General features: G+C 41.2%; 11 non-coding genes across 11 annotated transcripts; 7 read left to right on the top strand and 4 right to left on the bottom strand.

Moving 5' to 3' along the window:
- The first annotated feature begins 341 nt into the window (after positions 1–341).
- Positions 342–413, top strand: TRNAT-UGU (transfer RNA threonine (anticodon UGU)). Its single transcript has one exon. It is a non-coding gene; the product is annotated as a tRNA-Thr (tRNA).
- A 1,679-nt stretch (positions 414–2,092) lies between these two features.
- TRNAS-GCU (transfer RNA serine (anticodon GCU)) lies at positions 2,093–2,174 on the top strand. Its single transcript has one exon. It is a non-coding gene; the product is annotated as a tRNA-Ser (tRNA).
- A 589-nt stretch (positions 2,175–2,763) lies between these two features.
- On the top strand, positions 2,764–2,835 carry TRNAT-UGU (transfer RNA threonine (anticodon UGU)). Its single transcript has one exon. It is a non-coding gene; the product is annotated as a tRNA-Thr (tRNA).
- Positions 2,836–4,009: 1,174 nt separating this feature from the next.
- TRNAI-UAU (transfer RNA isoleucine (anticodon UAU)) lies at positions 4,010–4,104 on the bottom strand. The gene is made up of 2 exons: positions 4,067–4,104; positions 4,010–4,045 (listed from the first exon to the last, which is right to left on the bottom strand). It is a non-coding gene; the product is annotated as a tRNA-Ile (tRNA).
- Positions 4,105–5,187: 1,083 nt separating this feature from the next.
- TRNAT-UGU (transfer RNA threonine (anticodon UGU)) lies at positions 5,188–5,259 on the top strand. Its single transcript has one exon. It is a non-coding gene; the product is annotated as a tRNA-Thr (tRNA).
- A 1,174-nt stretch (positions 5,260–6,433) lies between these two features.
- Positions 6,434–6,528, bottom strand: TRNAI-UAU (transfer RNA isoleucine (anticodon UAU)). Its single transcript has 2 exons — positions 6,491–6,528; positions 6,434–6,469 (listed from the first exon to the last, which is right to left on the bottom strand). It is a non-coding gene; the product is annotated as a tRNA-Ile (tRNA).
- A 1,082-nt stretch (positions 6,529–7,610) lies between these two features.
- Positions 7,611–7,682, top strand: TRNAT-UGU (transfer RNA threonine (anticodon UGU)). Its single transcript has one exon. It is a non-coding gene; the product is annotated as a tRNA-Thr (tRNA).
- A 1,160-nt stretch (positions 7,683–8,842) lies between these two features.
- TRNAI-UAU (transfer RNA isoleucine (anticodon UAU)) lies at positions 8,843–8,937 on the bottom strand. Its single transcript has 2 exons — positions 8,900–8,937; positions 8,843–8,878 (listed from the first exon to the last, which is right to left on the bottom strand). It is a non-coding gene; the product is annotated as a tRNA-Ile (tRNA).
- A 1,083-nt stretch (positions 8,938–10,020) lies between these two features.
- Positions 10,021–10,092, top strand: TRNAT-UGU (transfer RNA threonine (anticodon UGU)). The gene has a single exon. It is a non-coding gene; the product is annotated as a tRNA-Thr (tRNA).
- A 1,174-nt stretch (positions 10,093–11,266) lies between these two features.
- On the bottom strand, positions 11,267–11,361 carry TRNAI-UAU (transfer RNA isoleucine (anticodon UAU)). Its single transcript has 2 exons — positions 11,324–11,361; positions 11,267–11,302 (listed from the first exon to the last, which is right to left on the bottom strand). It is a non-coding gene; the product is annotated as a tRNA-Ile (tRNA).
- Positions 11,362–11,773: 412 nt separating this feature from the next.
- On the top strand, positions 11,774–11,855 carry TRNAS-GCU (transfer RNA serine (anticodon GCU)). Its single transcript has one exon. It is a non-coding gene; the product is annotated as a tRNA-Ser (tRNA).
- The last annotated feature ends 1,611 nt before the right edge of the window (positions 11,856–13,466 follow it).

Here is a 13,466-nt window from a genome sequence, read left to right on the forward strand (position 1 = left end):
CTTACTCCTAAAGTTTAGGCCGTCTCAAATGAATGACTGTTAACATATGTCTGCCCCACAGAGACAGATCACTTCTAATAAGTGGGTTCTCTATATGTCACTGATTGCAGACATACTAACTAGAGCTATCGGTATGGTCTTGAATGCGAAAACTCTTATTTTCTCATATGAAAACGTAGTTTTTCATACTTCCAAAAAAAGTGCCTTAAGCATGGTCTTCAATGTGTGCGCGCACGTGGACATTCATATGCAACTACGTTTCCATACAGAGTCTCAAAATCATAGATATATTCATACCTCAGTAAGAATACATGTTGCAATTTACATCCTGTGTGCAGACTGGCCTTGTAGCTCAGTGGCAGAGCACTGGTCTTGTAAACCAGGGGTCATGAGTTCAAGCCTCATCAGGGCCTTTTTACATGAGTCTTTCTGTATTTTGTTTTCAAGTCATTCTTCCCTGGAGTCACACCTTGCTTTAGGATTGCTTATTGCCAAGCTTCCCTTTCCTGCTTTCATATTATCAAGAAAATATCATGAAGATCATTGAATTATAAATTATTGCCTCACCCCTTCCGATCGCCTGACGAACGCCTGACAAACGCCATTCTCACCCTGGCGGGCAAGCCCTGCCGGGCAAAGCCAAATAAGCCATGCATATTTACAGTTCCTTTGAAAGGCAGAGCGAGGACTAGGACCTCTGTTCCGACTGAATCTGCATCCACAGAAAGGATGTTATAAGGCCCTACAAATTTCACCAAGGAGATGTGAAAGTCTTCCCCCATAAAATACTTTTTTTCCCAGATACCCCGGCTCTTAGGCAAATGAGGTTACTCCTCAAAACCCCACCCCCACTCACCATAAATATCCTTCTCTCCTGCTGTCCATTCAAATGATACAAGGTATCTTGTACATAGAGAGAAAGGGAGAATAGGCAGACTTGCTTCAAAGATTTGGTGACCTTGGATGGGTGGGTTGAATGAAGAAGTGAACCTGGTTTCTGGGAAAGGAGTATCGAGATGAAGATGAGGAAAAGTGAACATGGACCACATTCATAGGTTAGAGAAATACATTTAATAGGTTGAATGGTTTTGAAAAGTGAACTTCGAGCAGTAATTGTTGGTTTTTAAACTGCAAAGAAATTAAAAATGAATGTGGGATTGGAGGCACACTCTGAGCAGAAAAGCACCATAAGCTGCTATGGTGCAACTCAAGATGGTGAATAGAACCTTTAATATGATGATGCTCTTCTTTTGCTAGTTTTTTCGAGTCACCTTTTATTGTAAGTAGCTGATACAGCATTTTTTGCAGCTCTTCAGTTTATGGTTATCATGTGAGAACACTGTTTTCATCATATTTATTATTCTACAAATGTATTTTTAAATGCACTGATGTGGTGTTTGCATGAAATGCAAGATGGCACATCATGGAATGTTTAAACTGAGCATCGCGGAGGATATGTGATATTTGGCACCCAGAGGAGTAGGACACGTAGATCCTATAAGAAGTAAAGACTCTCTCAAGGGCCGTCCATACTCTGAGTTTAAACTTTACTTTTTGTGAAATGGTTTATGAAAATCAACACGGCTGCTACAGGTGAGGCTCGAACTCACAACCTCGGCATGGCTCAGTGCAAGTACTGCTGTATAAGTACCACGCGCTAACCGATTGCGCCACTGGAGCTCTCTCTTTTCACATCTCCCCAGGTGAGCCATCTACAGCTGACCAAGTAGATGACAGACACTGCTCCATCATTCACTGTGCAAGATCGACTCACATGCTAGCATGTTATCATGACTATTAAAAATACAGTCCAAACGGAATAGATTCTATAATTGTCCTATAACATATGCTCTGTCTATTCAAAACCCCATAGAATTATATCTTGACAGTTCTGACAAAGTCTAGGGGAATCTTATGAATATTTGTAATTAGCACATAGTAAGAATTTCCCAAAAATGAAATGTAGGTCCCTGATTGGGGGAAGACGTGGAATGTGAGATCTTGCCTCAGCTGTTTTTTTCTTTTTTAGGTACAGTATATTGACACTTCAGCACCTTTTGTGAAGCAAGGTTTCAGATGGGGCTGTAAGGCAGACGAGGTGGCCGAGTGGTTAAGGCGATGGACTGCTAATCCATTGTGCTCTGCACGCGTGGGTTCGAATCCCACCTTCGTCGGAAAGCCATCAGAGTCTCTTTTGATGGCCAGCATTTCTTGTAGTATAATTACACTCTCTTTCAAGACAGAGCCAGGATCCGCTAGATGGGATCATCTGACTGTTCCATTTTAACAAATATGTCAAATAAAGTGAAGTATTTTGTGCGTAATAGAAATTAGATCTTTCATGGAGTTTCCAGAGGATTGCCTTTCACTCACTCCTGGCTTATTAACCAGTTTGGATAAATAGATTGATGAGAAAGCAGCTCTTACTCCTAAAGTTTAGGCCGTCTCAAATGAATGACTGTTAACATATGTCTGCCCCACAGAGACAGATCACTTCTAATAAGTGGGTTCTCTATATGTCACTGATTGCAGACATACTAACTAGAGCTATCGGTATGGTCTTGAATGCGAAAACTCTTATTTTCTCATATGAAAATGTAGTTTTTCATACTTCCAAAAAAAGTGCCTTAAGCATGGTCTTCAATGTGTGCGCGCACGTGGACATTCATATGCAACTACGTTTCCATACAGAGTCTCAAAATCATAGATATATTCATACCTCAGTAAGAATACATGTTGCAATTTACATCCTGCGTGCAGACTGGCCTTGTAGCTCAGTGGCAGAGCACTGGTCTTGTAAACCAGGGGTCATGAGTTCAAGCCTCATCAGGGCCTTTTTACATGAGTCTTTCTGTATGTTGTTTTCAAGTCATTCTTCCCTGGAGTCACACCTTGCTTTAGGATTGCTTATTGCCAAGCTTCCCTTTCCTGCTTTCATATTATCAAGAAAATATCATGAAGATCATTGAATTATAAATTATTGCCTCACCCCTTCCGATCGCCTGACGAACGCCTGACAAACGCCATTCTCACCCTGGCGGGCAAGCCCTGCCGGGCAAAGCCAAATAAGCCATGCATATTTACAGTTCCTTTGAAAGGCAGAGCGAGGACTAGGACCTCTGTTCCGACTGAATCTGCATCCACAGAAAGGATGTTATAAGGCCCTACAAATTTCACCAAGGAGATGTGAAAGTCTTCCCCCATAAAATACTTTTTTTCCCAGATACCCCGGCTCTTAGGCAAATGAGGTTACTCCTCAAAACCCCACCCCCACTCACCATAAATATCCTTCTCTCCTGCTGTCCATTCAAATGATACAAGGTATCTTGTACATAGAGAGAAAGGGAGAATAGGCAGACTTGCTTCAAAGATTTGGTGACCTTGGATGGGTGAGTTGAATGAAGAAGTGAACCTGGTTTCTGGAAAAGGAGTATCGAGATGAAGATGAGGAAAAGTGAACATGGACCACATTCATAGGTTAGAGAAATACATTTAATAGGTTGAATGGTTTTGAAAAGTGAACTTCGAGCAGTAATTGTTGGTTTTTAAACTGCACAGAAATTAAAAATGAATGTGGGATTGGAGGCACACTCTGAACAGAAAAGCACCATAAGCTGCTATGGTGCAACTCAAGATGGTGAATAGAACCTTTAATATGATGATGCTCTTCTTTTGCTAGTTTTTTCGAGTCACCTTTTATTGTAAGTAGCTGATACAGCATTTTTTGCAGCTCTTCAGTTTATGGTTATCATGTGAGAACACAGTTTTCATCATATTTATTATTCTACAAATGTATTTTTAAATGCACTGATGTGGTGTTTGCATGAAATGCAAGATGGCACATCATGGAATGTTTAAACTGAGCATCGCGGAGGATATGTGATATTTGGCACCCAGAGGAGTAGGACACGTAGATCCTATAAGAAGTAAAGACTCTCTAGCAAGGGCCGTCCATACTCTGAGTTTAAACTTTACTTTTTGTGAAATGGTTTATGAAAAACAACACGGCTGCTCCAGGTGAGGCTCGAACTCACAACCTCGGCATGGCTCAGTGCAAGTACTGCTGTATAAGTACCGCGCGCTAACCGATTGCGCCACTGGAGCTCTCTCTTTTCACATCTCCCCAGGTGAGCCATCTACAGCTGACCAAGTAGATGACAGACACTGCTCCATCATTCACTGTGCAAGATCGACTCACATGCTAGCATGTTATCATGACTATTAAAAATACAGTCCAAACGGAATAGATTCTATAATTGTCCTATAACATATGCTCTGTCTATTCAAAACCCCATAGAATTATATCTTGACAGTTCTGACAAAGTCTAGGGGAATCTTATGAATATTTGTAATTAGCACATAGTAAGAATTTCCCAAAAATGAAATGTAGGTCCCTGATTGGGGGAAGACGTGGAATGTGAGATCTTGCCTCAGCTGTTTTTTTCTTTTTTAGGTACAGTATATTGACACTTCAGTACCTTTTGTGAAGCAAGGTTTCAGATGGGGCTGTGGGGCAGACGAGGTGGCCGAGTGGTTAAGGCGATGGACTGCTAATCCATTGTGCTCTGCATGCGTGGGTTCGAATCCCACCTTCGTCGGAAAGCCATCAGAGTCTCTTTTGATGGCCAGCATTTCTTGTAGTATAATTACACTCTCTTTCAAGACAGAGCCAGGATCCGCTAGATGGGATCATCTGACTGTTCCATTTTAACAAATATGTCAAATAAAGTGAAGTATTTTGTGCGTAATAGAAATTAGATCTTTCATGGAGTTTCCAGAGGATTGCCTTTCACTCACTCCTGGCTTATTAACCAGTTTGGATAAATAGATTGATAAGAAAGCAGCTCTTACTCCTAAAGTTTAGGCCGTCTCAAATGAATGACTGTTAACATATGTCTGCCCCACAGAGACAGATCACTTCTAATAAGTGGGTTCTCTATATGTCACTGATTGCAGACATACTAACTAGAGCTATCGGTATGGTCTTGAATGCGAAAACTCTTATTTTCTCATATGAAAATGTAGTTTTTCATACTTCCAAAAAAAGTGCCTTAAGCATGGTCTTCAATGTGTGCGCGCACGTGGACATTCATATGCAACTACGTTTCCATACAGAGTCTCAAAATCATAGATATATTCATACCTCAGTAAGAATACATGTTGCAATTTACATCCTGCGTGCAGACTGGCCTTGTAGCTCAGTGGCAGAGCACTGGTCTTGTAAACCAGGGGTCATGAGTTCAAGCCTCATCAGGGCCTTTTTACATGAGTCTTTCTGTATGTTGTTTTCAAGTCATTCTTCCCTGGAGTCACACCTTGCTTTAGGATTGCTTATTGCCAAGCTTCCCTTTCCTGCTTTCATATTATCAAGAAAATATCATGAAGATCATTGAATTATACATTATTGCCTCACCCCTTCCGATCGCCTGACGAACGCCTGACAAACGCCATTCTCACCCTGCCGGGCAAGCCCTGCCGGGCAAAGCCAAATAAGCCATGCATATTTACAGTTCCTTTGAAAGGCAGAGCGAGGACTAGGACCTCTGTTCCGACTGAATCTGCATCCACAGAAAGGATGTTATAAGGCCCTACAAATTTCACCAAGGAGATGTGAAAGTCTTCCCCCATAAAATACTTTTTTTCCCAGATACCCCGGCTCTTAGGCAAATGAGGTTACTCCTCAAAACCCCACCCCCACTCACCATAAATATCCTTCTCTCCTGCTGTCCATTCAAATGATACAAGGTATCTTGTACATAGAGAGAAAGGGAGAATAGGCAGACTTGCTTCAAAGATTTGGTGACCTTGGATGGGTGGGTTGAATGAAGAAGTGAACCTGGTTTCTGGGAGAGGAGTATCGAGATGAAGATGAGGAAAAGTGAACATGGACCACATTCATAGGTTAGAGAAATACATTTAATAGGTTGAATGGTTTTGAAAAGTGAACTTCGAGCAGTAATTGTTGGTTTTTAAACTGCACAGAAATTAAAAATGAATGTGGGATTGGAGGCACACTCTGAACAGAAAAGCACCATAAGCTGCTATGGTGCAACTCAAGATGGTGAATAGAACCTTTAATATGATGATGCTCTTCTTTTGCTAGTTTTTTCGAGTCACCTTTTATTGTAAGTAGCTGATACAGCATTTTTTGCAGCTCTTTAGTTAATGGTTATCATGTGAGAACACAGTTTTCATCATATTTATTATTCTACAAATGTATTTTTAAATGCACTGATGTGGTGTTTGCATGAAATGCAAGATGGCACATCATGGAATGTTTAAACTGAGCATCGCGGAGGATATGTGATATTTGGCACCCAGAGGAGTAGGACACGTAGATCCTATAAGAAGTAAAGACTCTCTAGCAAGGGCCGTCCATACTCTGAGTTTAAACTTTACTTTTTGTGAAATGGTTTATGAAAAACAACACGGCTGCTCCAGGTGAGGCTCGAACTCACAACCTCGGCATGGCTCAGTGCAAGTACTGCTGTATAAGTACCGCGCGCTAACCGATTGCGCCACTGGAGCTCTCTCTTTTCACATCTCCCCAGGTGAGCCATCTACAGCTGACCAAGTAGATGACAGACACTGCTCCATCATTCACTGTGCAAGATCGACTCACATGCTAGCATGTTATCATGACTATTAAAAATACAGTCCAAACGGAATAGATTCTATAATTGTCCTATAACATATGCTCTGTCTATTCAAAACCCCATAGAATTATATCTTGACAGTTCTGACAAAGTCTAGGGGAATCTTATGAATATTTGTAATTAGCACATAGTAAGAATTTCCCAAAAATGAAATGTAGGTCCCTGATTGGGGGGAGACGTGGAATGTGAGATCTTGCCTCAGCTGTTTTTTTCTTTTTTAGGTACAGTATATTGACACTTCAGTACCTTTTGTGAAGCAAGGTTTCAGATGGGGCTGTGGGGCAGACGAGGTGGCCGAGTGGTTAAGGCGATGGACTGCTAATCCATTGTGCTCTCACGCGTGGGTTCGAATCCCACCTTCGCCGGAAAGCCATCAGAGTCTCTTTTGATGGCCAGCATTTCTTGTAGTATAATTACACTCTCTTTCAAGACAGAGCCAGGATCCGCTAGATGGGATCATCTGACTGTTCCATTTTAACAAATATGTCAAATAAAGTGAAGTATTTTGTGCGTAATAGAAATTAGATCTTTCATGGAGTTTCCAGAGGATTGCCTTTCACTCACTCCTGGCTTATTAACCAGTTTGGATAAATAGATTGATAAGAAAGCAGCTCTTACTCCTAAAGTTTAGGCCGTCTCAAATGAATGACTGTTAACATATGTCTGCCCCACAGAGACAGATCACTTCTAATAAGTGGGTTCTCTATATGTCACTGATTGCAGACATACTAACTAGAGCTATCGGTATGGTCTTGAATGCAAAAACTCTTATTTTCTCATATGAAAATGTAGTTTTTCATACTTCCAAAAAAAGTGCCTTAAGCATGGTCTTCAATGTGTGCGCGCATGTGGACATTCATATGCAACTACGTTTCCATACAGAGTCTCAAAATCATAGATATATTCATACCTCAGTAAGAATACATGTTGCAATTTACATCCTGCGTGCAGACTGGCCTTGTAGCTCAGTGGCAGAGCACTGGTCTTGTAAACCAGGGGTCATGAGTTCAAGCCTCATCAGGGCCTTTTTACATGAGTCTTTCTGTATGTTGTTTTCAAGTCATTCTTCCCTGGAGTCACACCTTGCTTTAGGATTGCTTATTGCCAAGCTTCCCTTTCCTGCTTTCATATTATCAAGAAAATATCATGAAGATCATTGAATTATAAATTATTGCCTCACCCCTTCCGATCGCCTGACGAACGCCTGACAAACGCCATTCTCACCCTGCCGGGCAAAGCCACATAAGCCATGCATATTTACAGTTCCTTTGAAAGGCAGAGCGAGGACTAGGACCTCTGTTCCGACTGAATCTGCATCCACAGAAAGTATGTTATAAGGCCCTACAAATTTCACCAAGGAGATGTGAAAGTCTTCCCCCATAAAATACTTTTTTTCCCAGATACCCCGGCTCTTAGGCAAATGAGGTTACTCCTCAAAACCCCACCCCCACTCACCATAAATATCCTTCTCTCCTGCTGTCCATTCAAATGATACAAGGTATCTTGTACATAGAGAGGAAGGGAGAATAGGCAGACTTGCTTCAAAGATTTGGTGACCTTGGATGGGTGGGTTGAATGAAGAAGTGAACCTGGTTTCTGGGAGAGGAGTATCGAGATGAAGATGAGGAAAAGTGAACATGGACCACATTCATAGGTTAGAGAAATACATTTAATAGGTTGAATGGTTTTGAAAAGTGAACTTCGAGCAGTAATTGTTGGTTTTTAAACTGCACAGAAATTAAAAATGAATGTGGGATTGGAGGCACACTCTGAACAGAAAAGCACCATAAGCTGCTATGGTGCAACTCAAGATGGTGAATAGAACCTTTAATATGATGATGCTCTTCTTTTGCTAGTTTTTTCGAGTCACCTTTTATTGTAAGTAGCTGATACAGCATTTTTTGCAGCTCTTCAGTTTATGGTTATCATGTGAGAACACAGTTTTCATCATATTTATTATTCTACAAATGTATTTTTAAATGCACTGATGTGGTGTTTGCATGAAATGCAAGATGGCACATCATGGAATGTTTAAACTGAGCATCGCGGAGGATATGTGATATTTGGCACCCAGAGGAGTAGGACACGTAGATCCTATAAGAAGTAAAGACTCTCTAGCAAGGGCCGTCCATACTCTGAGTTTAAACTTTACTTTTTGTGAAATGGTTTATGAAAAACAACACGGCTGCTCCAGGTGAGGCTCGAACTCACAACCTCGGCATGGCTCAGTGCAAGTACTGCTGTATAAGCACCGCGCGCTAACCGATTGCGCCACTGGAGCTCTCTCTTTTCACATCTCCCCAGGTGAGCCATCTACAGCTGACCAAGTAGATGACAGACACTGCTCCATCATTCACTGTGCAAGATCGACTCACATGCTAGCATGTTATCATGACTATTAAAAATACAGTCCAAACGGAATAGATTCTATAATTGTCCTATAACATATGCTCTGTCTATTCAAAACCCCATAGAATTATATCTTGACAGTTCTGACAAAGTCTAGGGGAATCTTATGAATATTTGTAATTAGCACATAGTAAGAATTTCCCAAAAATGAAATGTAGGTCCCTGATTGGGGGAAGACGTGGAATGTGAGATCTTGCCTCAGCTGTTTATTTCTTTTTTAGGTACAGTATATTGACACTTCAGTACCTTTTGTGAAGCAAGGTTTCAGATGGGGCTGTGGGGCAGACGAGGTGGCCAAGTGGTTAAGGCGATGGACTGCTAATCCATTGTGCTCTGCATGCGTGGGTTCGAATCCCACCTTCGTCGGAAAGCCATCAGAGTCTCTTTTGATGGCCAGCATTTCTTGTAGTATAATTACACTCTCTTTCAAGACAGAGCCAGGATCCGCTAGATGGGATCATCTGACTGTTCCATATTAACAAATATGTCAAATAAAGTGAAGTATTTTGTGCGTAATAGAAATTAGATCTTTCATGGAGTTTCCAGAGGATTGCCTTTCACTCACTCCTGGCTTATGAACCAGTTTGGATAAATAGATTGATAAGAAAGCAGCTCTTACTCCTAAAGTTTAGGCCGTCTCAAATGAATGACTGTTAACATATGTCTGCCCCACAGAGACAGATCACTTCTAATAAGTGGGTTCTCTATATGTCACTGATTGCAGACATACTAACTGGAGCTATCGGTATGGTCTTGAATGCGAAAACTCTTATTTTCTCATATGAAAATGTAGTTTTTCATACTTCCAAAAAAAGTGCCTTAAGCATGGTCTTCAATGTGTGCGCGCACGTGGACATTCATATGCAACTACGTTTCCATACAGAGTCTCAAAATCATAGATATATTCATACCTCAGTAAGAATACATGTTGCAATTTACATCCTGTGTGCAGACTGGCCTTGTAGCTCAGTGGCAGAGCACTGGTCTTGTAAACCAGGGGTCATGAGTTCAAGCCTCATCAGGGCCTTTTTACATGAGTCTTTCTGTATTTTGTTTTCAAGTCATTCTTCCCTGGAGTCACACCTTGCTTTAGGATTGCTTATTGCCAAGCTTCCCTTTCCTGCTTTCATATTATCAAGAAAATATCATGAAGATCATTGAATTATAAATTATTGCCTCACCCCTTCCGATCGCCTGACGAACGCCTGACAAACGCCATTCTCACCCTGGCGGGCAAGCCCTGCCGGGCAAAGCCAAATAAGCCATGCATATTTACAGTTCCTTTGAAAGGCAGAGCGAGGACTAGGACCTCTGTTCCGACTGAATCTGCATCCACAGAAAGGATGTTATAAGGCCCTACAAATTTCACCAAGGAGATGTGAAAGTCTTCCCCCATAAAATACTTTTTTTCCCAGATACCCCGGCTCTTAGGCAAATGAGGTTACTCCTCAAAACCCCACCCCCACTCACCATAAATATCCTTCTCTCCTGCTGTCCATTCAAATGATACAAGGTATCTTGTACATAGAGAGAAAGGGAGAATAGGCAGACTTGCTTCAAAGATTTGGTGACCTTGGATGGGTGGGTTGAAAGAAGAAGTGAACCTGGTTTCTGGGAAAGGAGTATCGAGATGAAGATGAGGAAAAGTGAACATGGACCACATTCATAGGTTAGAGAAATACATTTAATAGGTTGAATGGTTTTGAAAAGTGAACTTCGAGCAGTAATTGTTGGTTTTTAAACTGCAAAGAAATTAAAAATGAATGTGGGATTGGAGGCACACTCTGAGCAGAAAAGCACCATAAGCTGCTATGGTGCAACTCAAGATGGTGAATAGAACCTTTAATATGATGATGCTCTTCTTTTGCTAGTTTTTTCGAGTCACCTTTTATTGTAAGTAGCTGATACAGCATTTTTTGCAGCTCTTCAGTTTATGGTTATCATGTGAGAACACAGTTTTCATCATATTTATTATTCTACAAATGTATTTTTAAATGCACTGATGTGGTGTTTGCATGAAATGCAAGATGGCACATCATGGAATGTTTAAACTGAGCATCGCGGAGGATATGTGATATTTGGCACCCAGAGGAGTAGGACACGTAGATCCTATAAGAAGTAAAGACTCTCTAGCAAGGGCCGTCCATACTCTGAGTTTAAACTTTACTTTTTGTGAAATGGTTTATGAAAAACAACACGGCTGCTCCAGGTGAGGCTTGAACTCACAACCTCGGCATGGCTCAGTACAAGTACTGCTGTATAAGTACCGCGCGCTAACCGATTGCGCCACTGGAGCTCTCTCTTTTCACATCTCCCCAGGTGAGCCATCTACAGCTGACCAAGTAGATGACAGACACTGCTCCATCATTCACTGTGCAAGATCGACTCACATGCTAGCATGTTATCATGACTATTAAAAATACAGTCCAAACGGAATAGATTCTATAATTGTCCTATAACATATGCTCTGTCTATTCAAAACCCCATAGAATTATATCTTGACAGTTCTGACAAAGTCTAGGGGAATCTTATGAATATTTGTAATTAGCACATAGTAAGAATTTCCCAAAAATGAAATGTAGGTCCCTGATTGGGGGAAGACGTGGAATGTGAGATCTTGCCTCAGCTGTTTTTTTCTTTTTTAGGTACAGTATATTGACACTTCAGTACCTTTTGTGAAGCAAGGTTTCAGATGGGGCTGTGGGGCAGACGAGGTGGCCGAGTGGTTAAGGCGATGGACTGCTAATCCATTGTGCTCTGCACGCGTGGGTTCGAATCCCACCTTCGTCGGAAAGCCATCAGAGTCTCTTTTGATGGCCAGCATTTCTTGTAGTATAATTACACTCTCTTTCAAGACAGAGCCAGGATCCGCTAGATGGGATCATCTGACTGTTCCATTTTAACAAATATGTCAAATAAAGTGAAGTATTTTGTGCGTAATAGAAATTAGATCTTTCATGGAGTTTCCAGAGGATTGCCTTTCACTCACTCCTGGCTTATTAACCAGTTTGGATAAATAGATTGATAAGAAAGCAGCTCTTACTCCTAAAGTTTAGGCCGTCTCAAATGAATGACTGTTAACATATGTCTGCCCCACAGAGACAGATCACTTCTAATAAGTGGGTTCTCTATATGTCACTGATTGCAGACATACTAACTAGAGCTATCGGTATGGTCTTGAATGCGAAAACTCTTATTTTCTCATATGAAAATGTAGTTTTTCATACTTCCAAAAAAAGTGCCTTAAGCATGGTCTTCAATGTGTGCGCGCACGTGGACATTCATATGCAACTACGTTTCCATACAGAGTCTCAAAATCATAGATATATTCATACCTCAGTAAGAATACATGTTGCAATTTACATCCTGCGTGCAGACTGGCCTTGTAGCTCAGTGGCAGAGTACTGGTCTTGTAAACCAGGGGTCATGAGTTCAAGCCTCATCAGGGCCTTTTTACATGAGTCTTTCTGTATGTTGTTTTCAAGTCATTCTTCCCTGGAGTCACACCTTGCTTTAGGATTGCTTATTGCCAAGCTTCCCTTTCCTGCTTTCATATTATCAAGAAAATATCATGAAGATCATTGAATTATACATTATTGCCTCACCCCTTCCGATCTCCTGACGAACGCCTGACAAACGCCATTCTCACCCTGCCGGGCAAAGCCAAATAAACCATGCATATTTACAGTTCCTTTGAAAGGCAGAGCGAGGACTAGGACCTCTGTTCCGACTGAATCTGCATCCACAGAAAGGATGTTATAAGGACCTACAAATTTCACCAAGGAGATGTGAAAGTCTTCCCCCATAAAATACTTTTTTTCCCAGATACCCCGGCTCTTAGGCAAATGAGGTTACTCCTCAAAACCCCACCCCCACTCACCATAAATATCCTTCTCTCCTGCTGTCCATTCAAATGATACAAGGTATCTTGTACATAGAGAGAAAGGGAGAATAGGCAGACTTGCTTCAAAGATTTGGTGACCTTGGATGGGTGGGTTGAATGAAGAAGTGAACCTGGTTTCTGGGAGAGGAGTATCGAGATGAAGATGAGGAAAAGTGAACATGGACCACATTCATAGGTTAGAGAAATACATTTAATAGGTTGAATGGTTTTGAAAAGTGAACTTCGAGCAGTAATTGTTGGTTTTTAAACTGCACAGAAATTAAAAATGAATGTGGGATTGGAGGCACACTCTGAACAGAAAAGCACCATAAGCTGCTATGGTGCAACTCAAGATGGTGAATAGAACCTTTAATATGATGATGCTCTTCTTTTGCTAGTTTTTTCGAGTCACCTTTTATTGTAAGTAGCTGATACAGCATTTTTTGCAGCTCTTCAGTTTATGGTTATCATGTGAGAACACAGTTTTCATCATATTTATTATTCTACAAATGTATTTT

Source organism: Triturus cristatus, chromosome 12, assembly GCF_964204655.1.
Source record: "Triturus cristatus chromosome 12, aTriCri1.1, whole genome shotgun sequence".
NCBI classification, from domain to species: Eukaryota; Metazoa; Chordata; class Amphibia; order Caudata; family Salamandridae; genus Triturus; species Triturus cristatus.